The sequence below is a fragment of the Enhydra lutris genome, unplaced genomic scaffold (genome assembly GCF_002288905.1).
Source record: "Enhydra lutris kenyoni isolate GAN:26980312 unplaced genomic scaffold, ASM228890v2 scaffoldscaffold29, whole genome shotgun sequence".
Lineage (NCBI taxonomy): Eukaryota > Metazoa > Chordata > Mammalia > Carnivora > Mustelidae > Enhydra > Enhydra lutris.
The window spans coordinates 13,496,777-13,521,719 of NW_019154113.1; positions in this window are offsets into that span (position 1 = coordinate 13,496,777).

A 24,943-nucleotide genomic window follows, 5' to 3' on the forward strand; every position below is an offset into this window, starting at 1 on the left:
GGCATCTACCACGTGGGCCACGGCAGAGTGGTCACCCCATTGTGCTCTCTGTTCCCCAACTTCCTTTTCATTTCCAGCAGTGGCAGGCTTGCATTTTTCTGGAAAAGGCCTCTATCTCCAACTGGGACCATCCCAATCCCTCTAGTGCCCACGCCTGGGACTCTCAGTCTCTCTCTATTTCCTACTGCTAGGCCTTTGCTTTCTCTTGCATTTCCTGAGCCGTTTCCGGCTCCTTTCAACGGCTTTCTGGATTTCTCATTCACTTTGTGTTGTTTTTCCGTTGCTGCCTCTTGGGGACCCAGGGCGAAACCCCACTCCCTCTTTTTTCCATTGCTCATCCTGCTATTTTGGTGCCTTCATCCTTTCTTTCAAAGGAATACAAGAAAGAAGTACTTTGAATACACCGCGTGTCCCTTTAACGGGGACGTTAAGATTAACAGCAACTAGATCTGCAACAGAATTCATGTTTTAAAGCGATACAGGAGCATAAAGCAAATGATAATATTATTAGTATTTAAAACTTCAATAAAATTGGATCTTGATAAAATTTTAAAATAGTAAATGTATCAGTACTCTTTTATGCTGGTTCTTTTTTTAAAGATTTATTTTAGAGAAAGAGAGAGAGCAAGTAGGAGGGGCAGAGGGAGAGGGAGAGAGGGAATCTTAAACAGACTCAACACGGAGCATGAAGGCCGACGGGGAGCTATCTCATGATCCTGAGAAACAACCTGAGCCGTAACCAAGAGCTGGATGCTTAACTGACTGTGCCACCCTGATGCCCCTGTTTTGTGCCATTTTATGCTCACAAATGGTCCAATCCAGTCAGCACTTTAAAAAGGCCATGCCCATTTCTGCAACACAGACCAGGCACCATACGAATGAACATTTTTCCTGTTCTTAGTTCTTAAACACTTTCTTCTAATAAATTAAAATTAAAAAAAAAAAACTTTTGGGGCGCCTGGGTGGCTTAGTGGGTTAGGCTGCTGCCTTCGGCTCAGGTCATGATCTCAGGGTCCTGGGATCGAGTCCCGCATCGGACTCTCTGCTCAGCAGGGAGCCTGCTTCCCTCTCTCTCTCTCTCTCTCTGCCTGCCTCTTTGTCTACTTGTGATCTCTCTCTGTCAAATAAATAAATAAAATCTTAAAAAAAAAAAAAAAACTTTCTTCAACCCCTTCCTTATGCTTCATTCCATCTAGGTCCGAAGATCAGGGGCAAGACCTCAACTAAGGGAGTGAAGATTTGAAGTAAATAGTATGAGAACAGAAACAAGTTGCATTAACCCAGGATTCAAGGGCCAGAGCAAAATAGGTTAGCTTCCGTTTCTTTCAAATGACTGGGATCTAACCCTTCGATTTCACGATCTAGTAGGTTTTTGAATGCGGAGGGCTTTCACTTTCTTATTCTCAAGCTCAAGGTGACTATTACAATCTCTAGGTGATTATATAAAAAGTAGTCATGCATCCAGGAGTAGCTTTATCAAAAAGTATGTGGTGTATGAAAAAAGTCTGCTGGCAAAAGTATGTGGTGTATGAAAAAAGTCTGCTGGCTTAAATGAACCAAATCAGGGTAGACAATGCTTGATTTCATAGGTGTTGCCTTAAGCCACCCTTATAATTCAATACCTACATATGACCTTGGCTTCTCCACTATAACCATTGTACCTTCACTGAATATATTAGTACTTGTCCTTCCCCATTTTCCTGGACATTGGGACCTGCCATTGCCCTGCTCCCCATCCTGTGGGCAGTTTTCTCACTCACCTTGCCTCCCAACACTAATCATAAAACACACACGCACAGACTTCTCTATTTCCCCATTAAATTCTTTGCATTTAACCCAGGTAGCCATTCAGTCTACCTTGTATCCGAATTCTGCCTCCTGACAATCCTCTATTGTTGAGTAAAGCAATTATTTATGACCTCTTGTGCCCTTCACCTTATCTCAGAACTATGTCATGGTACTCAAGGGGTGTCTGTGGTTAGTCAACTATTCAGCTCACCTCACGAATGACTCTCTGGGTCTCCTGCCTTTCACCTCTCTAATTTTGGAGAGGGTCTGGCACTCTCTGAAGAGGTGACCAAAGCTTTTTATAAAAAGACAATTAACTAAATGCTGCAGGACTCCTATCATCTGGGAGAGGAGAATGTCTGGTGGCAGAACCTTCAGGACCATAACTGCTTGTTTGGGAACATATTGACTGTGTATCTAGAGGCTGAAAGAAACAGGACTTCAGAAACAGGAGAAGAAAATAAGGAAGGAGATCAATAAATGCCGTCATTAGAAAACATTTACTCAGACAGGCTTTTCCTTGCTTATCCTAGAGACCAGAAAGGAAGTAGCTCCTCCCTTTGGAAAATAGGACTCCAGTGTAGGGAGACACCCATGGCCTTGGCCCAAAGTTCTACAAGTCCTCCATGTACACTGTCTGGGAGAGCTTAGGCACTCGAGGGGCCCATAAGTGGTGAATGAATGAGAGAGAGAGAATGTTAAGTATTCTACTTGAAGCAAGTCATGGACTTCCAGCTTCTAGACAGGCCTCATGTCCCTAGAGAATTATAGTAAATACAAACACTTATTAAGTTCTTTCTATGTGCAAGACAGAGCTATAAGTCTTTACACATGTTAGCTCCTTTCATCTGCATAGCTCTTGGAGGTAGATTTGCTTATATCTTCATTAACAGGTGAAGAAATTTAAATACAGAGAGGGTCAGTGATTTCCCCCAAACCAGACACCTGGTGTGTGGTGAACTTGAGAATGTGGAGGGGATGGTAGGAGCCCAGGTGGGAATCTTGGCCCCAACATCAATTCTCTGTGTGACCTTTGGCAAGTTATTTAAACTCCCTGCATCTCATTTACCTCCTTGGAAAAATTAGATTCATTACATCTGCATCATAGAGTTGCCATGAAAATTGGATGAGCCTTGGAACTTTAAGAGTCCTGAAATTGAGGGACGCGTCATTTGGACGAACCCTCTGGCTGAAATTTACTAAACAAGCCGGATAACTTTCTTTCTCAACTTCCTGAAAGTTATCAAAGAACTGACAAAGTGGAAGAGAGAAAATCCAGGTCTAAGTCTGTAAGAAAGTCTAAGTTTGTAAGAAAGCAAAGACCCAGAGAAGTAAGCAGAGTATCGAACTTACCTCTCTTCTGAAGATAGGCTATGGTTTTGATGAGTTCTCAGCACAAAGAAGACAGAAGTCAAGGCCAGGGATGGCAGGGCTTCCACAGGCACCTTTTCCAGTCCATGTGAGTCAGAAATAAACCAGCTCCTCCCACGACACCCTCATAAAACTGCAGGGAGTGAGGTCTTGGCGCGAAGCAGCGTCAGAGGAAAAGAATGAAAACCCATCTGTAACAGGCTAGCTGAAGTCTGCTTCACTGGGGGTTCAGACGCTCACACTATGAATTTAAAATGATACTGCATCGGGGTACCTGGGTGGCTCAGTCAGTTAAGCCTCTGCCTTTGGCTCAGGTCATGCTCCCCGGGTCCTGGGATCGAGTCCCACATCGGGCTCCCTGCTCAGCAGGGAGTCTCCTTCTCCCACTCCTTCTGCTCCTCTCCCTACTTGTGCTCACTCTCTCTCTTTCTCTCACTCTCAAATAAACAAATAAAATATTTTTAAAAAAATAAAATGGTGCTTCATGGAGAGAAGATTGAGGAGCTAGAAGAAGGGGGACCGAAAAGGAGCGTGGAGAGCAGCGAAGGCAGACACGGTGGCGTGCCACGCTCCTGGCACCCTGAAACACATCTAGTTCTGCACACAGACACCCACCCACACCTTCTCATCTTTATGCCAGTGGCCCTTTCTGCTGTAGGCATCACCGTGGTCAACCACATGGTCTCCGGAGTCAAGTGGCCCAGGTTCAAACCCTGACCCTGCCACTTACTGGCTGGGTGACTTTCGGCACGTCACTTAATCCCCGTCCATTTTCCTCATCCAAAAAATGGGGGTAATTGCCGAACCTCCCTGTGGTTTATGGTGAGGGGTCAGATGAGTTAATGTCTGCAGAATGATTACAACAGTGTCTGGCTCATAAGAGGTAATTATATGGTGGTGGGTGGTACTCATGGTGGTGGTGATTTTCTGAAATGATCATTTCCCCCTTATTTATTTGGGCCGGATTTTATTAGTCCTTTATAATTTGGGTAAAAGATCATCGCCTCGGTTAGTCCTTCCCTGTCACAGGGCAGCACAAGACTCTATATACACATGTCTTCTGGGGTCTCTTTTAACACCCGAGTCTCTGCTGATTCTTCTAGATCCCCATGGGACATCCGGTTACTGGATGGTGTGGACTAAGTCTTATCATTCTGTTCTCAGTGGCTAGTACAGAGCCTGACACATAATCGATGCTCGGTTACTATGGGATGAAGGAAAAGACATATCGATGACTCGAACTTGCCTTGGTGGAACAATTTTCCTCTAAAAATGCTATTTTTTGAGTGCCTGCCCCTTATTCTGCTCTCACTTTAAACAACAACAACAACAAAAACCCATAAAACGTCGTTCTATCACTTGAATTGTTTCTCTGGAATGTCAACTTCTTATGAGTGGCCCCCCAGTATCTTATCCACTTAATTTTGTTTTGCATGAGACATACAGTGTCAGGAAAATGACTAAACCACCATAAAAATGATATTGGCAAACAAATTGGACCTATGAGTCATGAGATCAGTGACCGAGAAATGTTCACAGAATTCTTCCTGCTGATGTGGGAATGTGGATTTGAGTTGACTTCCTGGTTCTGCTGTATTCACGGTTAGAACACTGAACTCAGGATCAAAAGACTTGGATTTAGGTCCCCAGAGCCACTCCTTATTTGTGACATGACTTTGGACAAAACTTAGTCTCCCCAAACTTCGTTTTCCTCATCTGTTAAATGGGTTTAATAACACCTACCACATAGCAATGCTGTGAGGCCCGTGAGGTGATACAAGGCTTAAAAAATGTGCTGGCGCTGTGGGGGGGTGGGGTACGGTGCTGGCAGGCACAGTGGGTGGAGCATGTGACTCTTGTTCTCAGGGTCATGAGTTCAAGCCCCATGTTGGGTTTAAGAGCCTACTTAAAAAAAAAAAAATTGTTAAAAAATTTTATATTCTGGGTGGCCAGTTCTCACCACTCGATGGGTGGCTTCTCTCAGACCTGGCCCTCTATCAATTTTATAAACGCACCCAATCCAGGAACTTCACCTGGGAACAAACAATCCTTGTGGAATTTTTTTTTCTTGAGACTTTATTTATTTATTTGAGAGAGAGAGAGAAGCAGAGGGAGGGGGCGAAGCAGATGTGGGGCTCAATCCCAGAACCCTAAGATCATAACCTGAGCCAAAGGCACATGCTTCATTGGCTGAGCCACCCAAGCACCCCAGTCCTCCTGGAATTTTAGAGATATAGGAGTTTTGAGAGTTTGGCCAGTGACTGAGCTTGGTTGCAGAGAATACAGACATGTCTGGGGAGCACGTAGGAAAGTTCATGCTTTCTCCATGATTCGACTTGCTGTGACACATCGTCCACAGTGGCAAGAGGAAAGAGGTCATGGGCTGACCCCGTTGGGTGTCTGAGAAAAGGGACAAGCTTCTGTGCAAAGAAGTAGACTTGAAAGCCAGCACTGAATACAAGAGAGCGATCTCAGCTAGAGAGTGAAAAAAATGATCCCTCCCAACAAGGAGGCATCAGACCGTGGTTGGTGGTGTGCGGGGAGGAGAGTGGATAGTGGATAGAGGTAGAGGAGGGCTCTACCTCCAAGACAGTAAAGAGCAGACTCTGCATCCTGGAACTCGTGACTTATGTGCTCATCCTCGTGATGAATCCAACTAAAGCTCTTCCTCAGCCCCTTTTGGAAAGCCAGAGAAAGTTCATAATGGAATGAGGCAATTTCACGTCAGCGGTGCCTCAGTCTGGTAAGAACTTACTCTTCAGTTAGGAACCAAGCGATACATTTGTTGAAAGAAAAGACAGCAGACCTCAGAGGGAATTCAGAGGTCAGCTGGAACCCGCTGGAGCTGAGACCCAGAGATGCAGTGACACGCCTACGGGCAGGCAGTGAGGGGGACCAGCACTCAGGAATCTTCACTCCCAACCCAGGGCTACGCCCCTCTAGCCTCGCCGCCTCCCAGGCCAGAATCTTGAGAATCCAGATGCTTCCATTCATCAGCTGTGGGCCAGAGAGGGGGTGGGCCAGAGGAGAAATGCCAACTGCTCTCCGAGCAACCTAGGGCCACTGCCGAGGCCATTCGTTTTGAACCCTCCTACCGAGAGAGGCTGCATGACATCATTTTCTGTCTAAAGAAGGTTCCAGGTGTCATTACATTCTTTGGAATTGCATCAAGGATCAAATATGTTCACCCATCCAGTTCTCTTCCTCAATAAGTCTTCCCTAAGCAGGCTTTCTCTCATCTGTAATTTCTTCCAAACTGGTCTAGGGCATAAAGGAGCTGGGTAAGACACCAAGACTTTGATGACAAAGTTCTGTATCCGTGTTTAACCTTTAACATCTTTAACTTTAACATCTGAAGAAAAGAAAAAGAGTGACTCAGTGACTCACATTGAATACTTTAAAAAAAAATGTTAGCCTACATGGGGGCCTCTGTGCCACTGGATCTTTCCATGAAACTTCCTACTAAAGAGTGTATCCGATGCTCAAGTCACCAGAAGGTTCAAGGCAGAAGAGTTTCCATCCCACCATGCTAGATTCACATCTGGATTTACCCTAAGCTCCAGTCCACTGTGGACCATATAAATCTGCCCTTTGTGCTCTTGAGAAAAATAGTAACCCAAACTTCACCAAACCCCAAACTCATTGAAGGTTGCAGAAAGTTGGTATTTAGGGACTCCTGTGTGCCAGGCACGGTGCTCAGCCTTGTAAGGGAATTTATCTCCCATCAATCAGAAGAGGGACTTACCACTATCAACATCACCCTTATATTTAGCTGGCAAAATTCCACCCAGCAAGGAAGAGACCCAGCCACGCCCTGATGTCACCCAGCTGTAGAGAAGAGCACAGAGTGGGGTTCTGTTTGAAAGCTAAGGTAGGTTTGGGAGATTGAAATCGCAGACCATCGTTCAAAGCCCTCACCTTCAGGGTCCTCTGTCCGTAGCCATGCAAGTGGCAGAACCCGTGATCTAAGTCCGAGGAAGAGGTGGCACTGGGACCTGATCTGTGCTGACACGTGACCCCTGTTGGAGTTCCAGTTTTGGCTCAATGCAGCCCTACACAGAGGAAGGTAACCTCGCCATTACATATGCATTGTCGGAAAGTACCGAGTTAGAGAAAACCAGAACAAGGATCGTGCCTGCCTTGTGTGGGTGAGAGTTTCAACTCTCCTTCCAACCTGTTGGTCTGGGGAGACCGTTTGGATTTGTTTTTGTTACCGGAGCCCGTAATGGGTAATGACACCACTTGTAATTGCCCTCCTCCAGTTGCCCAAGGGCCTTTTGACTCGTCTGCTCAGGACCTCCATGCGGGGCTCTACTGGTGAGCAGACAAGTCAGGGTGGCCACCGTCCCACAGGCAGAGTTTTCAACCTACCTCCAGTCTTCTGCTGGGGTCTCTCCTCACAGCTAATCTGTGCCCTTCGAAACCTCCCTGACTTTGCCCACCCTGCTCAGGTCACGCCTCCACGCTTGGCACTGGGCAGACCGGCTATGATTTTGCTCATGAGTGTTTTAATTTTTATTTATTTATTTTATTTATTTGACAGAGAGAGAACGACCACAAGTAGGCAGAGAGGCAGGCAGAGAGAGAAGGGGAAGCAGGCTCCGCACCGAGCAGAGAGCCCGATGTGGGGCTTGAACCCAGAACCCTGAGATCATGACCTGAGCTGAAGGCAGAGGCTTAACCCAACTGAGCCACCCAGGCGCCCCGCTCATGAGTGTTTTAAATACCTCTTTTGCACATTTATTTCTCCTCATTAGGTCTGCAGCTTCTCAAGGACAAGAATTGTAGCTTTTACTTATTTGGTTTCCCACCCACAAACGTCACATTCTTCTTGTCTGGCAGCTTGTCAGTACACCTTTGTTGACTGACTTTTATTTCCTTGGCCCAGCCTCCAACAGAAGAGGAAACATTGCACAAGCCCAAAGGGAGGAGAGTAAGGCAGAGTTCTGGACATTCCGGCCTTCAGGAAAATAGATAATTATTCTCTCTGGACATTTTCATGTGAGTCTCTTGATTACCAGTCAAACAAGCAGGCATTACTTACCAGTGAGAATAAACAGGGCTAAGACTCGCTGAAGACCTCACATACATTATTTCAGTTAATTCTTGAAACCATCAAAAAGAGTAATAAATGCTTTTCTTATTGTGGAGAGGAGAAAAACAACTCCGGGATATTAAGTACTTTCCCCAAGGCCTTCTGGATTCAAAATCCAATCTAATTCCAAAGCCTGTGATTTTCCACACAACGGCACAGCTCCCAGCTCTGCCCCGGGGTTCACCTGCCTACCCCTTTCATTTCTTTTTATTTAACAAGTTTATCTGCAAGTTGCATAACATGGACTCCAAGGGAGACTGATAATGGCCTCGTGGAAAAAAAGAGTAAGGAAGTGGGGGGGAAAAAAAAAAGATCAAAATTCTCCGAGCCACCCATCATATTCTACTTCTTTCTACCTGCTCATTTATTTACTTTTCCTAATGACCTCATTATGCAAATGAGCAAACTGTGGCTGAGGAAGTCACATGACTTGCCCAGGCTCCCACAGCAAGAAGTCGTGGGGTCAAGACCCAGCCCCATGACCATCTAGCACCCAAACACAAGCATAACACTTCCTAGGAAAACAGCAAACTTCTACTAACATGGCGGGACTCTCTTTCCAGAATTTAAGACTGTGTCGTCAACATATGGTTGGGCCCATTGCGTAAGGTGTCAGTATGACTGCAACAAGACTCTAAAAGCCGTGAACTCCTTGCAGGGACCGTAGTCAACAGTCATGTGACAGAAGTGTATGGTAACAGATGGCAGCTACGCTATGGTGTAGATTAGTGTTAACATGTGGACTTGTGGGATCGCTGTGTTGTACACCTGAAACTAATGTCACATCATGTGTCAACTACACATCAATCTATCACTCAATCGACGCCTTGAACTTCTGACATTGGTGATATCAGGCACTGTGATGTGGCTCACTAAGGCTCACAGAGGAAACACAGAGGTCCCAGGCCAAAACCGCATATCCAGCCATTCTCTAGAGGCTGATTGCCCAGGACTATGCTGCCCAGAAGTTCTATGTGGTAACAGGAGACCCCAGAAACCACCAGCCCCAGTGAACAAACTGAATCTGTTTGCAATCATCTGGTAGGGAGAGATCTATGCTTAACCATTCTCTGGGCATGGAGGACTTTGGACCAATATTGTACCACAATGGGATAGAAGAAACTGGTTTTAGATCAGAAGTACAGTGAATACCAGTCGCTTTCTCCACTCAACAGTTGTTCATTTCCTTCCAGCAACACCCAAATTTCCTCCGGCCTCGCCCTCCCTGCTGCTGGAAGGTTGACTCTCACTCTGACCTCAGGGAAGCCAGGTGACCACACCCAGCCAATGGGTGGGTTTCCTTCCCCATCTCAGTAATGTGTCCACAGAAGCACGCAACCCAATGGGATACAGTGAGATTTTTGCTTGGACCATAAGCGGAAGGACACTTTCTCTTTCCTTCGGGGTTTGAACTGGGCAGGATGCTGGCCTGGAGTTGCTGGCAGCCATCAGACCTTTGTGTCAAGCTAGAGAACAAAGTCGCCAGAGAGGAAATCAGAGATGCTGAAGAGACCCAATGCTTAGGTGCTCCCCAAATTGACGTGTTGAAATCCTAACTCCCCAGTGTGATGGTTTTAGGAGGTAGAGCCTTTGGGAGCTCATGATGAGGAAATGTAGGTGGAGGGACGCTCTCTCTCTCTCCTTCCACCATGGGAGGACACAGCAAGGAGATCACCATCTGTAGAGCCGAAAATGCACGCACATCAGACACAGCTAACACCTTAAACTCAGACTTCCCAGCCTCCAGAACTGTGAGAACTAAATGGTTGCTGTTTAAGCTATGCCCTCTGCAGTATCTCTTGTTATAGCCGCCCAAATGGAGGAAAATAAATATGAAACAAAGAAGATTTGTCCTAATGACATTGTGTGATGCCTGAATCCCAACTAGCCTGGGATTTTCAGTTCCCTGAGCTCATAAATACCCACTTTTTGCTCAAGTCAGTTTGAGCGTATTTTCATATCACTTACTTATATCATTTTCCACTGATCGTGGAAAAAGTCCATGATGAGTTTTTATTTTTTAAAAATTTATCTATTTATTTGACAGAGCGAGAGAGATCACAAGTAGGCAGAGAGGCAGGCAGAGAGAGAGGGAGAAGCAGGCTCCCTGCTGAGCAGAGAGCCCGACTCAGGGCTCAATCCCAGGACCCTGAGATCATGACCTGAGCCGAAGGCAGAGGTTTAACCCACTGAGCCACCCAGGCGCCCCCCATGATGAGTTTTCAAAGAAAATCTCTCTCCCTTAGTCTTTGGGGCCTCAGAATTAGTGACAATCTCATAGAACTTAACTCTTTTCACGTGTTTGCTTAACTATCTCCTTGGTAAGGACTTCCCTGACTGATGGGTTTTCTTTCTTTCTTTCTTTCTTTCTTTTTTTTTTTTTTTTTTGTTACTTGAGGTATAATTGACATGCACAGTATTGGTTTCAGGTGTATGACGTAATGATTCAATGCTTATATATATTGTGAAATGGTCACAATAAGTCTAGTTAACGTTCGTGACTATGTATAGTTACAGAATGTTTTTTTCTTGGGATGGAGAGTTTTAAGATTTGCCCTCTTAGCAACTTTAAAAAATGCAACACAGTATTGTTAAGAATGGCTGCCATGGGGGTACCTGGGTAGCTCAGTCGGTTAAAGCATCCATCTCTTGGTTTCAGCTCAGGTCCTGATCTGACCTACATCCCTGTGATTTATTTATTTTATAACTGGTGGTTTGTATCTTTTGACTTCCTTTACCCATTTTGCCCATGCCCATCCCCCACCTCTGGCAACCACCCATCTGTTCTCTATATTTCTCTGCTTGGTTGTTGGTTTTTGTTTTATTTTGTTTTGTTTTTTCTTGGTTTTTTTCTTTTGTGTGTAGATTCCATATACAACAGAGATTATATGGTGTTTGTCTTTCTCTGTCTGACCTATTTCACTTAGCAAAATGCCCTCAAGGTCCATCCGTGTTGTAGCGAATGGCAGGATTTCATTCTACTTTATGGCTGTATAATATTCCATTGCATGTATTTCACGTCTTTATCCATTCATTTGTCAACAAACATTTAGGTTATTTTCATATCTTGGCTATTGTTCACAATGTTGTCATGAACATGGGAGTGCACATACCTTTGTAAGCTAGTGTATATGTACTTTCTTTGCATAAGGAAGGGATCTGCTGGATTATAAGGCAGTTCTATTTTTAATTTTTGGGAGGAGACTCCAAACTGTTTTCCACAATGACTGCAATTTATATTCCCACCAACAGTGCACAAGAATTCCTATTCTGTACATCCTTGCCAACACTTGTTTCTTCTTGTCTTTTTGATAACAGCCATTCTAACAAATGTGAGGTGATACCTCATTGGTTTTGGTTTGTGTTTCCATGATAATCAGTGATGTTGAGCATCTTTTCATTGACCTGCTGACCATCAATACGTCTTCTTTGGAAAAATGTACATTCAAATCCTCTGCCCATTTTTTAATTGGACTGTTTCGGGGGGTCTTTTGCTACTGAGTTGTACAAGTTCTTTATAATCATGGATATTAACCCCTTACCAGATAGGCGAGTTGCAAATATTTCCTCCCATGCAATAGGTTACGACATCTTTTCATTTTGTTGATGGTTTCCATTGCTGAGCAGAAGATTTTTAGTTTGATGAACTCTCCTTGTTTATTCTTGCTTTTGTTCCTTTTGTTTTTGTTGTCAAATCCAAAAAATCATTACCAAGACCAATGTCAAGGAGCTTACTGCCTGTGTTTTCTTCGAGGAGTTTTATGGTTTCACATTTCACATTTCGTTCTTTAATCCATTTTGAGCTAATTTTTGCATATGGTGTAAGACAGTGGTCCACTTCCATTCTTTTGCACGTGGCTGTACAGTTTTCCCAACACTACTTGTTGAAGAGACTGTTCTTTTTCCCATTGCATATTCTTGGCTCCTTTGTCATAAATCAATTGAAATATATATGTGGATTTATTCCTAGGGCTCTCTAATCAGTTTCATTGGTCTAGGTGCATGTTTTTATGCCAATACAATGCTATTGGTGACTATAGCTCTGTAATCGAGTTTGAAATGAGAAAGCATGACACCTCCAGCTTTGTTCTTTCTTAAGTTTGCTTTGGCTATTTGGAGCCTTTTGTAATTCCACATAAACTATCTGTTTATGTGTCTGTGAAAAATGCCATTGGAATTTTGATAAGGATTGTGTTCAATCTGTATATTGCCCTGGGTAGTATGGGCATTTTAACAATATCAATTCCTCCAATCTAGGAGCACAGAATATTTGTGTCTTCTTCAATTTCAGTCATCAAATGTCTCATAGTTTTCAGTGTATACGTCTTTTGCCTCCTTAGTTAAATGTATTACTATTTTATCTTTTTTGATGCAACTATAAATGGGATTTTTAAAAAATTTCTCTTTCTGATAGTGCCTTATTAGCATAGAGACACAATAAATTTCTGCATATTGATTGCATATCCTACAACTTTACTGAATTGATTTATCAGTTCTAACAATTTTTGGTCTAATTATTAAGGTTTTCTAAAGATAGTATTATATCATCTGTAAATAGTGACAATCTCACTTCTTTCTTCCTCTTAGATTTGGATGATTTTACTTCTTTCTCTTGCCTAATTGCTCAAGCTAAAATTTTCAATACTATCTTGAATAAAAGGGTTGACAGTAGGCATCCGTTCTTAATCCTGATCTTAGAAGAAGAGCTTTTAGCTTTTCATTGCTGAGCATGATGTTAACTGTGGGCTTGTCGTAGGTGGCCTTTATTATGTTGAGGTCTGTTCCCTCTATACCCTCTTTGCCGACAGTGTTCATCACGAATGGATGTTAAATGCTTTTTCTGCACCTATTGAGGTGACCATATGATTTTTATTCTCCATGTGGTTAATGTGGTGTATCACACTGATCAATTTGTGGTTGTTGAACCGTTCTTGCATCCGTGGAATAAATCCACTTGATCATGGTGTATGATCCTTTTAATGTATTGTTGAATTCCATTTGCTAATATTTTGTTGAGGATCTGACTGATGTATTTTCAGTTGTGACTTTCTCCAACCCAGTAATCTTTATCCCTCTCCCCTGCTCCATTTTTCACTTATCACTCTAGGATATGCTACTCATTTTGCCTATTTTTTTTGTTCATTTTCTGTCTCCTACAACTGGAAAGCAAGTCAGAGGACAGGGACTTTTTTTTTTTTTTTTGGTCTATTATATTCATTATTATATCTCCACTGCCCACACAGAGCCTGGTATACAGAAAGAACTCAATGAAGATTGGTTGAGTGAGTGAATGAATCCTGGGACTAGCTATCCAAGAAGGAGTTGCAGGTACAGCAAAATACTTCCAGAGCCTTTGAATCCAGACAGACTTGTATTCAAATCTGGGCTCCCCCAATTACTGGTGATGCTGCAAATTTACTTAGTCTTACTGAGATTTGGGTCCTCTCCAAAAAGCAGGGTGCAACAGTAATTTACTCTTGGGATTACCTTTTTTTTCCTCTACTCTCAAGATTATTATGAGATTGGATGGGGTTATGACTTTCTTCACTTGCCTTCCGTATTGCAGGCCTACACTATGGGCCGTTTACACATAGGGTGACTGGCTAGAATAAGAACTCACTAAACTGGCACATTAGGAGATCTTGCACATCTTTTATGAATCTATGATGGCTGAAGAAAAACCAAGGATAGATAGTTGACTCAATATGAGAACAAATATTTTTGGCCCATTTCTATCATGATTACCTGGTTTTAGAATGGCTGATCTAAGAAAGAAGCTATTTTGGATGATGTGGAAATTCTGATGGGACACAGATGATGAATTCCTGGCTCCAGGCAAAAGATGACCTGACTTTTGTTATCTACTTATTTACTTAGTATTAGGGACTGAATGTTTAAGCCCCTCCCCCACCCAAACTTACATGTTGAAGCCCTAAACCCCAGTATGATAGTCTTTGGAGATGGGGCATTTGGGAGGTATTTAGGGTTAGGTGGGGTCATCGGTTAAGTGCCTTATAGAAAGAGACAGCCGAGAGCTTATCCTCTCCTCCTTTCCCCTGCCATGTGAGGGCAAAACAAGAAAGCAGCCATCTCCAAGTCAGTAAAAGAGATCTCAACAGGACCTGCCCAGGCTGGCACCTTATCTCAGACTTCCAGCCTTCAAAACTGTGAGAAAATAAATGTCCACTGTTTAAGGCACCCTGCTAATGATATTTTGTTATGGTACCACAGGCCAACAAAAACACTTAGGTACTCTTCCTTTCTCACTGCCTACCTTAAAAAAAAATGAGAATCTGTATAATAAAAATAGGAAAGTGAGGACAAACACCCTGAGGACCAGGGTAAGTGTACATGATCACAGAAGATGTGAATGAAGGGAAGGGCAAGTTGTTCGTCAAGTAACACAGAGTTCTCCAACTGAGCTGTGAATCTGGCTTCCAGCCCACCAAAGAAAAAGAGTGGGCAGAGAACACTGCAAGTGTCAACAAAGGACAGACTCCCATTGGCTTAATGTCTAAGGGTTTAGAAAGTCCTGGAGTCCAAGGACAGCATCAATTAGTTAGCCTTATATAAGGTGCAACCACTTGTCTCCTCTGTTACGTGATTGGAGTCTTAACAAACAGGTGCAAATGAGTAGGTTCAAATGAATGCTTGAGCCTTCAAGGCAATCCCTGAGAAGCTATGCATTGGGTGGCCACCTCTGCTCCTCACAGTTAATGAAATGTCTCTTCTGGGCTTCCCTTTTGAGCTGCCGGCAACTTCTTTAAAATAGATTCATATCTTTGTCCTATGAGAGTGGATGTGATTTTTTTTATGATTTTATTTTTAAGCAATCTCTACATACAACATGGGGTTTGAACTCACAACCCTGAGATCAAGAGTCACATGTTCCACCAACTGAGCCAGCCAGGTGCCCCGAGAGTGGATATGATTTAAAACAAACAAACAAACAAACAAACAAACAAAAACGGTTCTGACTCTGGAGCTTTTTAGGTCCTGTGCTAGACACCTCATAAATGTATCTCTACTCACTGCTACAACTCACTCTCTTCACTGTAGGAAGGAGGAAGACTGACTCACAGAAGTTAAGTTCTTGCCCACAGGCTCCCAGATAATAAGTAAAATAATTGGTACCCAACAAGCTCTGCTCCTTTCATTCCATGAGTGTCTCTCACATTTTACTCATTTCTGTGCTCCCTTCACAATTTTTGTCTTACCCTTGTAACAGGAACTACTCTTGAATATTTTCTAGCAAATGAATCTAAGCTTCACTTTTCCTTAAGCCATATCCATGAAAATTATTGGTTTGATGTGCTTGTTTTATATGTACGTGTATAATGTATACATATATACACTATATGTAACTAAATATATAGTTAATACACGTTAAAATAATTAGGTAATTATTAATTTTTTAATTTTTAAAATGTGTGAGTACTACTTAACATATCCGACTTCCTGCTACTGGTATGAATAGCCAAGCTTTGGAAAACCCTACACTGTTTACAGAAGTTAAATAAGGTGGATGCTGGGGAACCTGGGTGGCTCAGTTGGTTAACCATCTGACTTCAGCTCAGGTCACGATCTCAGGGTCCTAAGATGGAGCCCCACATCCCTCAGTGCTCCATGCTCAGCAGAGGGTCTCCCTGACCCTCTGCCCGGGGGTCCTTGTGCGCTCTCTCTCTCTCTCTCTCTCAAATAAATAAAATCTTTTAAATAGGGATGCCTGGGTGGCTCAGTGGGTTAAGGCTCTGCCTTCAGCTCAGGTCATGATCTCAGGGCCCTGGGATTGAGCCCCACATCAGGCTCTCTGCTCGGAAGGCAGCCTGCTTCCCCCTTTCTCTCTCTGCCTGCCTCTCTGCCTACTTGTGATCTCTGTCTGTCAAATAAATAAATAAAATCTTTTTAAAAAATCTTTTAAATAAATAAATAAGGTGGACATTTCACTGGACAATACTGTTATTGTTATTGTTATTTTGGATTCCGAGGTAACAGGACCACTTTTCACACAAGAATCATTAAGTATCTCTGAAGGCAAAAAAGAAGAAGTAAAAGGAGAGACCCCAAAATATTTTAAATAACCACAGTGTTATCACAGGAGAGGTGGCTGGACTGGCAAAGGTCTGCAGTGAAGGTGAATCGAGTCATTTGGGTAAATGACGCTTTTGTATTTATGCTTCAAAAAGATATTTCTTAGAAGTTACATTTCAAACAATGCCTTGAATAGCAGTCAAATAAAAAGCTTTGGACTTTCTTAATAACTACAAACAGACTAACACCAAATCGTATATAAATAAGGCCTCAATGGTCCCCTATGATGAAACAGAAGCAACAAGGTTAATTAAGTCTTTATATCCTATTATATACCTAGGGAACCCAACCCTCCCAGATTAAACAGCATTAAAGGTAGAAGGACACATGGTGAGTTGAATTTATCCTCAGAATACTAATGAAATGCTCTTCTTGGGTTTTCCACGGATTGATTTTGAAGTAGGTTTGAGCAGTAATGACTAGAGCGGGATCTTTTGATCTAACCAAATGGAAGAACAATGTCGTTAGCGCTAAAGCAAGGGAAGCCATCGTTTGTCCACGCAGCCAACGTTCATTGGAAGGATGCCTCGAATGCTGGATCTCGGGTTGGGTTCCAGGGTAATGTGGCAAGATGTGCCCCTGCCCTCGGGGAGCTCAAATCTAGTAGGGAAAGCAAACAAATCCAACATAGAATGACATGCTGTGTTCTGTGAGCCCAGAGAAAAGGAATAAAATCCTCCCTGAGGAAAATGAAGAAGGCTTCTCAGAGAAGAGGAAGGGGCAGACCTAAATGCTTAAGAATGCTGTGGAGTTAGTGATGGAGGTGATTTCCGGCAGAAGGACTAAATCCCACCTGGGAAAGCACCCTCGTAGAGGGCAAGGTAATGGAATCAGGGGTCAGGTGCTTCGTGGTCAATGAGTAATTCAACATGGCTTCCGTGGAGGGAGGGGAAGGAAGTTGGAGGTGGAGATGGACCAGACGAGGACAAGCCGAACTGAAGAGTCCATCCCGAGAGCAGTAGGAGCTATTCGAAGGGTGTAAGCAGAGGAGACTTGGGTTTCTTGAGGAGACTTGAGGAGACTTGGGTCTCTTGACCGGGGCTGCCTGGAATCCCCTGAGAGAGCTGCTCCTTTCCCTTCTTGCAGCTTTCCCTGGATGCATCTGGCACTACAGCAACTGCCATTACCGAAGGCTGGAGAACAGGGGCTCTCTGGCGTGGAATTTGGGCGACAGTAATTACAGATAATGGGCCTCAATTTGCCTGTCAGGAATTTGCACAGTTGGCTCTATCACTGGAATTTGAGGGGTTTACGTCCCGCGTGTGCACCAAAGTCAGACAGCAGAAGAAGCAGGAGTGGCCACAGTTTCCCATCGATTCTGTGAGCTGACCTGGGAAATAGCCCCATGCCTTTCTGTAGCTGCGACCTTTCCTTGAGGAGTGGGCCTTCCTGAGCAAGCCCATCTTCCCAGAAAAAGTGTGGAGCCCCTGTTCTCGGGTACCAGGTCTGGGGGGCTAAGGAACAGGACCTGCTGTTGCCATGATACTGTGGCATTCTTGTGGAGTCTCTGGCTGGGAAGAACTGTGTCCTCCCATTTCCTGGGCTCTAACTCAGGCTGACACACCCTCACACTTCATGGCCGGCAGCCAATTAAAAAAAAAAAAAAAGGCACCTTGAATATAAATATTTCAGCTTTGTTTATGGCAATTGTCTTGGGAGCTCTTGCTTCATTACTGGTTTTGTTTTTTATGCCCTCTTTAAGTCCAGGGTCAACTCATTTTGTTTTCTATCCCTCTGGTTTGGTCTTCCATTCCTGTCCTAAAACTGACTCCTCTACTTATCTATTTAACAAATGTTGGTGTAGTATTTGGCCATCTACCAAGTAAGGTTCTAAGTGCCTCATGTGGGTTAACTCATTGATTCCTCATACCAAAAGTATGGGATAAGCACAGGCAAGGAACCTATTGTTAGACCCATTTTACAGATGAGAAAGTGAGGCAGACAGTAGTGGAACTCAGATTTGAAAGAGGCCGTGTCGCTCCAACGTCCATGCCATGCTTCACTGGATCTGGATAAATTTCAATTTGTCTCTCCTTAGCACCGGAGATAATGTTTTCTAGGTACTTTCTTAGTACTAGGCATTTGGAATGTATGAGCTCTTCCAATCCTCAGAGATAGATACAGATCAACAAGAACCAAGTCGTAGGATTTAGCCACTTGGACAAGATAATTCCAATAGTAAGTGGAAGAACTACGGGCCACTGAGCCCAACAGATGTCTTTATCCCCAATTTCTACTGTTTTCCCCCAGGACCTGACTCCTATCGATTGTCTAATTCACTCCTGTAGTGATTGCTTTGGGTAATCTCAGCTTGAGTCAGTCTCTGAGGCCCAACCAGCATGACACTAGAAACACCCCAAGCCCATTTAAGGGGAGCATACAACCTGCCACACCCCAAGAGGGCTGAAATGTAACCTTTGTTGTCTGCTCTGTGAAAGCCACCTTCTTACTGCTTCCAAGGGTCTCTTAATAAAACTAGCTGTAACAATTATATTTGCCATTTATGAAATGCTTTCTAATGTGCCAAGCACACTGTTTACAATATTCCTGACCATTGTGCCAGCGCTACAAGGTAAATATTGTTACGGGTCTTCCACTGATGAGGAAAGGTTCAAAGAGGTTAATCAACTTGCTAGCCATCACGCAATTATTCAGATGTGCCTACTCCAAATATATATATATTTTATACACATATATATTTTCTTTCTATGCTTGGCTTTCTCTCTTTTGAACTAGATTGAGGACAAAGCTTTCCAAGGGCTGGTAAGAAATATACAGGGTGGAAGAGAACAGGTTCCAGCTTGGGTGAGGGGGACACTTCTTTCTTTTATTTTTTCTTCCTTCCTCCCCGCCTTCTCTCCTCCCTTCCTTCCTCCCTTCCCCTTTTAAATTGAGAAATATGAAACAGTCAATAACAAAGCTAGGTGAAGCCCTAGACTTGGCCTCATGTCATCTTTAAAACCCACCCATGCACAATCATGACTGTTGACAATAAAATCCCAACCCAGTGTGAATCAGCACAGAAAAAAAGCAAAAAGGGCAGGGCTGGGGCTTGGTGCTCAGCGTTAGCCCCAAAGTTATGAGTCAGAGAAGCCTCAGAATCATCTCCTGCCAAGTCAATCCCAGGCCAGGGCTTGCCAAGGTGCAGCTGGTTTCACAAACTGCAGACGCCCGGAGCGGACGGCCCTGGGGAGAAAGGGCAGTTCTAGCCAGGCCCGAGAGACACAATCCGGGCGGGTCGTGGAGTAAACCTCGCAGTCCTCTAGTCACGGCGGAGGACCTGCTCTTCACTGTCCCCCAGGGCACTCAGGAAAGGTGCTTCCAAATGGAGCCACAATGTGTTTGTATTATTAAATAACATCCGAGATGTGAACTAGCCAGAAATAAAATGTCAATACAACGACCGCACGTCCTTCTAAAAACAAGGGCACATTTGTAGAGACGCAAACAAAAAGAGAAAGGCTTGTTCCAGGTTGTCCTGGATTTTTGTCCCCATCGTATCCAGCGCCACCCTTCTTTTTTTAATTGAAGTGTAGTTGACACACGATGTTACCTTTGTTTCAGGTGGACAGTGCAGTGGCTGGATGAGTCTTCATGTGATGTTGTGGTCCCCACAGGTGTAGCTAGTGTCTGTCACCTACAAGGCTATTACAACAGCCTCAATTCTTTTTTTTTTTTTTTGCCAATCTTTTTTTTTTTATTTATTTATGTGTTGGAGAGAGAGAGAGAGAGAGAGAGAGCAAGCACAGGCAGACAGAGTGGTAGGCAGAGGCAGAGGGAGAAGCAGTCTCCCTGCCGAGAAAGGAGCCTGATGTGGGACTCGATCCCAGGACGCTAGGATCATGAACTGAGCCGAAGGCAGCTACTTAACCAACTGAGCCACCCAGGTGTCCCTTTTTTTAAAGATTTTATTTATTTATTTGAGAGAGAGAGAGAGAGAGTGAAAGAGCACAGCACGGGGAGAAGCAAAGGGAGAGGGAAAGGCAGGCTCCCCGCCAAGCAGGAAGTCTGATGCGGGACTCGATGCGAGGACCCCAGGATCACGACCAGAGCCGAAGGCAGATGCTTAACCGTCTGAGCCACCCAGGCACCCTACAATACCATCAATTCTATTCCCTGTACTCTGCCTTTCATCCCTATAGCTCCAGGTCTGCTTCTTTCTCGGAATCAGAACTTTGCAAGGGAACTCAGGGTTCAGTGGGTGTCTAATCCTATGAGTCTCAAAAATCTGCATTGCTTTCTTTCAAAAGAGAGCACTGAGGGGGAAATGTTTGCCTCACCCAGATCCTCCCAGAGAAAGAAAGAGGAGTTATGTGTCCATGCTGTGTGGAAATAGGGGATTTTAGCCTCATTAAGATCTGGAAAGGAATCCTAGCTCTACTACTTCCTGGATGAGTGGGATTTGAACAGCTTATTCATCTGAAGCAGTGAAGAGAATAAGACTTACTCTGGAAAGTTGTTGGGAGGATTACATAAGAAAAAGCATGTGAACGTTCCCTAGACTGTGTCTGGGTCATGGTCATGTCTTGGTCACCCAATCTCCTAGGTGACCTGTTCTTCTCTGTGTATTGTCAAGTCCTTTTGAGAGCCCTGGGTCATCAACGTAGGTCTTATTGATCAGAAAGGCGCTGGGCATTCCAGGATGCTCCGTGTTCCAGAAACAGAATGAGCAATTCAGTTATTCTTTGACTCAATAAAAATTATTAGACACAGTTCGATGTGAAGGACAGAACCAGGAAGGAGCTGGGGGGTATAGAGAGGAGTGGTGAGTCTCTGTTTCTAGGGGAAAACAGACAAATAAGGCTATTGCTGTGATCTGTAAGGGCAACACCAGTGCCAAGCATGTCCCCGAAAGAGCACCTGAATGGGATTCTCCAGAACGGCTTGAGGTGTGTGGCGTGAGCTGGGGTAGAGTAAGGCATGGAGGGAACTGGGAGCCGGTGAGAGCCTGAAAGGACACACAGCAGTAGACCTGGTGGAGGAGGAAGGGAAGGACTGGATCTGCCTGCACAGGGGACAGCAGGTGCCTGGGCACAGAGAATGCGATCACCATTGTGTCCCACCCTCAGGACCAGAGGGATTGTGTGGGGTAGGGACCTGGGCAGAGGCTGGCAAGGTGGGTAGAGGTCGGATTGCCAAGGGCCTGGGGAGCTAAGCTATGAAATTTGGACTTTATTTTATTTTTTTAAGAAGATTTTATCTATTTGTTTGAGAGAGAGAGAGAGACAATGAGTGGGGGCAGGAGTAGAGGGCGAGGGACAAGGAGGCTCCTTGCTGAGTACGAGGCAAGGCTCAATCTTAGGACCCTGAGATCATGACCTGAGCTGAAATCAAGAACTGGATGCTTGACTGACTGAGCCATACAGGCGCCCCAAAATTTGGACTTTAAAGTGAAATATGTGGCGAGTCTTTGAAGCATTCCATGCAGGAGGGTAACATGACCGGAGTTTTTTTGTTTATTTTTATTTTTAAATTGCCATGACACAATTTCTGTCCACAGATTTGATTTGTTTTCACAAATTCATGACACATGTCCACACCCTCTCCCCACAGAAAAGAGCAAGTTACGCCTTCAGAAAATAAAACTGACCAAGAACGGGGCACTGGGGTGGCTCAGTTCGTTAAGCATCTGCCTATGGCTCTGGTCATGATCCCAGGGTCCCGTGATCAAGCCCTGCCTCAGGCTCCCTACTCAGCAGGGAATCTGCTTCTCCCTCTGCCTCTGCTGCTCCCTCTGCCTGTGCTCTCTCTCTCTCTCTCAAATAAATGAATAAAATCTTTTTTAAAAATTGTCAAAGAACCTCATGCTTGATGGGATTTGGGGTTCATTTGGTGGTGGCGGTGGTCGTGGCATTGGACTTGAATGGGAATATTGACTCTAAGACCCTATCAAACGGCTCCTTTTTTTTTCCTGCAGGACCAAAGCCAGGGTTCTTTGAACAGGAACGGGACTTTGGAGATTTTTATTTTTACCAAATCTACCTCCCCCCCCAAAAAAAAATGGGTTCTCCAAGGTCTGTGAGGTGTGAGACAGCATGTGGGCTGTCACCCAGCCCTGAAATTTACTAGCAGAAGCAGTTTATAGCTATAGAGTCAGCCCGTTAGGCTTCCCAGCACTTACCGTCTATTCCTGTCCCTAACCAAAGCTGTCAGCGTCTCACTTTCAAACACATTGAGTTCGTGTAATTTAAAAAAAAAAAAAAATTATGATGGTGAGAAATGTGTGGATGTGCCCTGATGCCCTGAAAGTCTGATGACCTCATACTTGGTAGTTCCATGACATTTCGGAACATTTGCTTTTAATCACTGTCACTTCTTTTGATCAAATGTACTGTCAGGGTTTGGAAGCTTCAAGAGCAGTTTTGTCATACCAGTCAGGACCCATTCATCTGAGGCTTTGTCTCTGTAACCTAAGCACAACACGCCCACATATAATAAGAATCCCTCCAAAGCTAGCAGCAGGGAAGATCTGGAAAGCACACTTGGAAAGTGGATTAGGAGAAAAAAGCCCAAACTTTCTGTGTTGTGATCCTGTACTACCCTCAGTCACTGGGAGGATTTTCCATTAACGGCGTTTGTCTTGGCAGATAAAGTGTCACATACTAAGCGGGTGATAAGTGGGCATAGCTCAGTAGAAGCATTTGGGAAGGCAAGTCGGGGACAAACGACAACCCGGAATGCGTAACTGTCAGCACATACAGGCCAGGGTCCCAACCCAAGACTTATTTGAAGGCTCCTCTCTGATTTGGCAAACCTGCCGAAGTTAGACGGGTTCGGGCTGACTTTTAAAATCTGTCTCTAGTGTTCGTGTGTGTGTGTGTGCGTGTGCGTGTGCGTGTGTGTTTTATACAGCTGTTGTCTTTCCGTCACTGAATACTTAATGCAGAAAATCAGGAAGTAGTGTTGTACTAAAAATGAAAAGAGAGAGACAGGGATCTTCAAGAGAATAACCCAGATTTCCGAACAGATTGGATACCTACTCCAAGAGATAAGCTGAAATTACCCCCAGCGAAACAGGGTCCTATGTCACAAGTTTTGTCCCCGATGTACCCAGAGGCCAAACCTCCAGCTGTCGCTCAGCTGGGAACTATACACCCACTGGGGTTGGTGCGTCAACATTTAAGTGCCTCAACAGAGGGCCGCCTCAAGCGAACGGGATGGAGACCCACCAAGTCCAAACTGAAGCCAGAAAGGGGAGAGAAAACAAAATCAAATAGTTCTTTCATAAACGTCAATGAAGTTTCACAAATTGGGGCAGAGATGTGATGTTTTAAAAACATTTTCTAAGGTCCAGTTCTGGATGAAGGGGTTTCTATGTGTAGGCAGTTGTGGCATTTGCCAGGTGCTTGCTTTGTGCAAAGGGAAGAGGATGGGTAGCTAGAGGACAGAGAGGGGAGGGGAGTGAAGGCTAGCATCCAGGCTGTACCCATTTCCAAGGCTTCCTAAGCTCCAAAGGTCTTGGGTCAGAGGTAGGTTGACACACCTGTGAAAGCAGCTCCCACAAAAGAAGTAAGACCCAGAACTACCTCACTGTGAGGTGGTGACTAATCTGACTCTTTCCAGACTGGGAGCTTCACAGAGGTGGTGTGCTTGAGCTGGCTTTTCAACCTTGTGGAATTAGCCTGCGGAGAGGCAGTGGGAGGGGATTAGGTGTAGAGACGACCACATCAACAGCGACAAGAAAGAAGAAACCAGAGGACATGTTCTGGGCATGTGAATCCTGAGAGTCAGAAGAACTTGACATGAGTCTGGATGTTTAGGGCAGGGCAGAGGGAGGTGCTAGAGGTGACTTGCAGATTTCAGCCCAAATGGTCACCTTTAGTGAAGGATGGAACATGGGAAAAAGAACGGATTCGGGAAGGAAGGTGATTAAGATAGACATCTGTTGATTTCGCCTTCCCAGCAAAATCTGCTTCCCACCTGCCTCTGACCACTTTACTTCAGTTTTCCTCTCAACACACACACCTTCCCACAGTCTCAACTCATGTGGTTCAGGTGTAACCAGCACCACCTTTGGTTCAGTGGGAGGACACGCCACCCAGGTCTAACTAATCAGAACAATTCGTCTCCCAGGCAAGGAGGGCTGAGTCCATAAATTTCCATAGTATTTCTTATGAATGCTAATATACTGGGGGGATGGTGGAATTTTAAGCTGTGTTTGCACAATGCATTGTCAGATCAAGAGATCATCAAAATTGGGAAGATGATGGGTTATGGGGAGCTAAGTCTTCTTCGACGACCTCCCTGTGGTGCCATGGTGTCACCACTGTTGATGCAGGGATGGACATATGATCAAAGTCTGACCAATGAAAGACAGCTCTGAGACGTTTGATGAAAGTAGAGGGATGCAGAAACTCTCATTTTACTGAGACACAAAGCTGATAGAACAGGGGTCTAGAGCTTCTCGTGGTTATATTGTCACTATGACAGAAGAGCTTTCAGAGAAAGAAACCAAGACAGAGGACAGCAGAACCAACAGAGGGAGATGGCAAGAGACAAAGAAGGTGGTGGAGAGAGACAGATTCCTAATGGTACCATTGGGTCATTTGCTGGAAATCTATCTCCAGACTTAAATTTTCCTTTTTTTTTTTTTCTTTC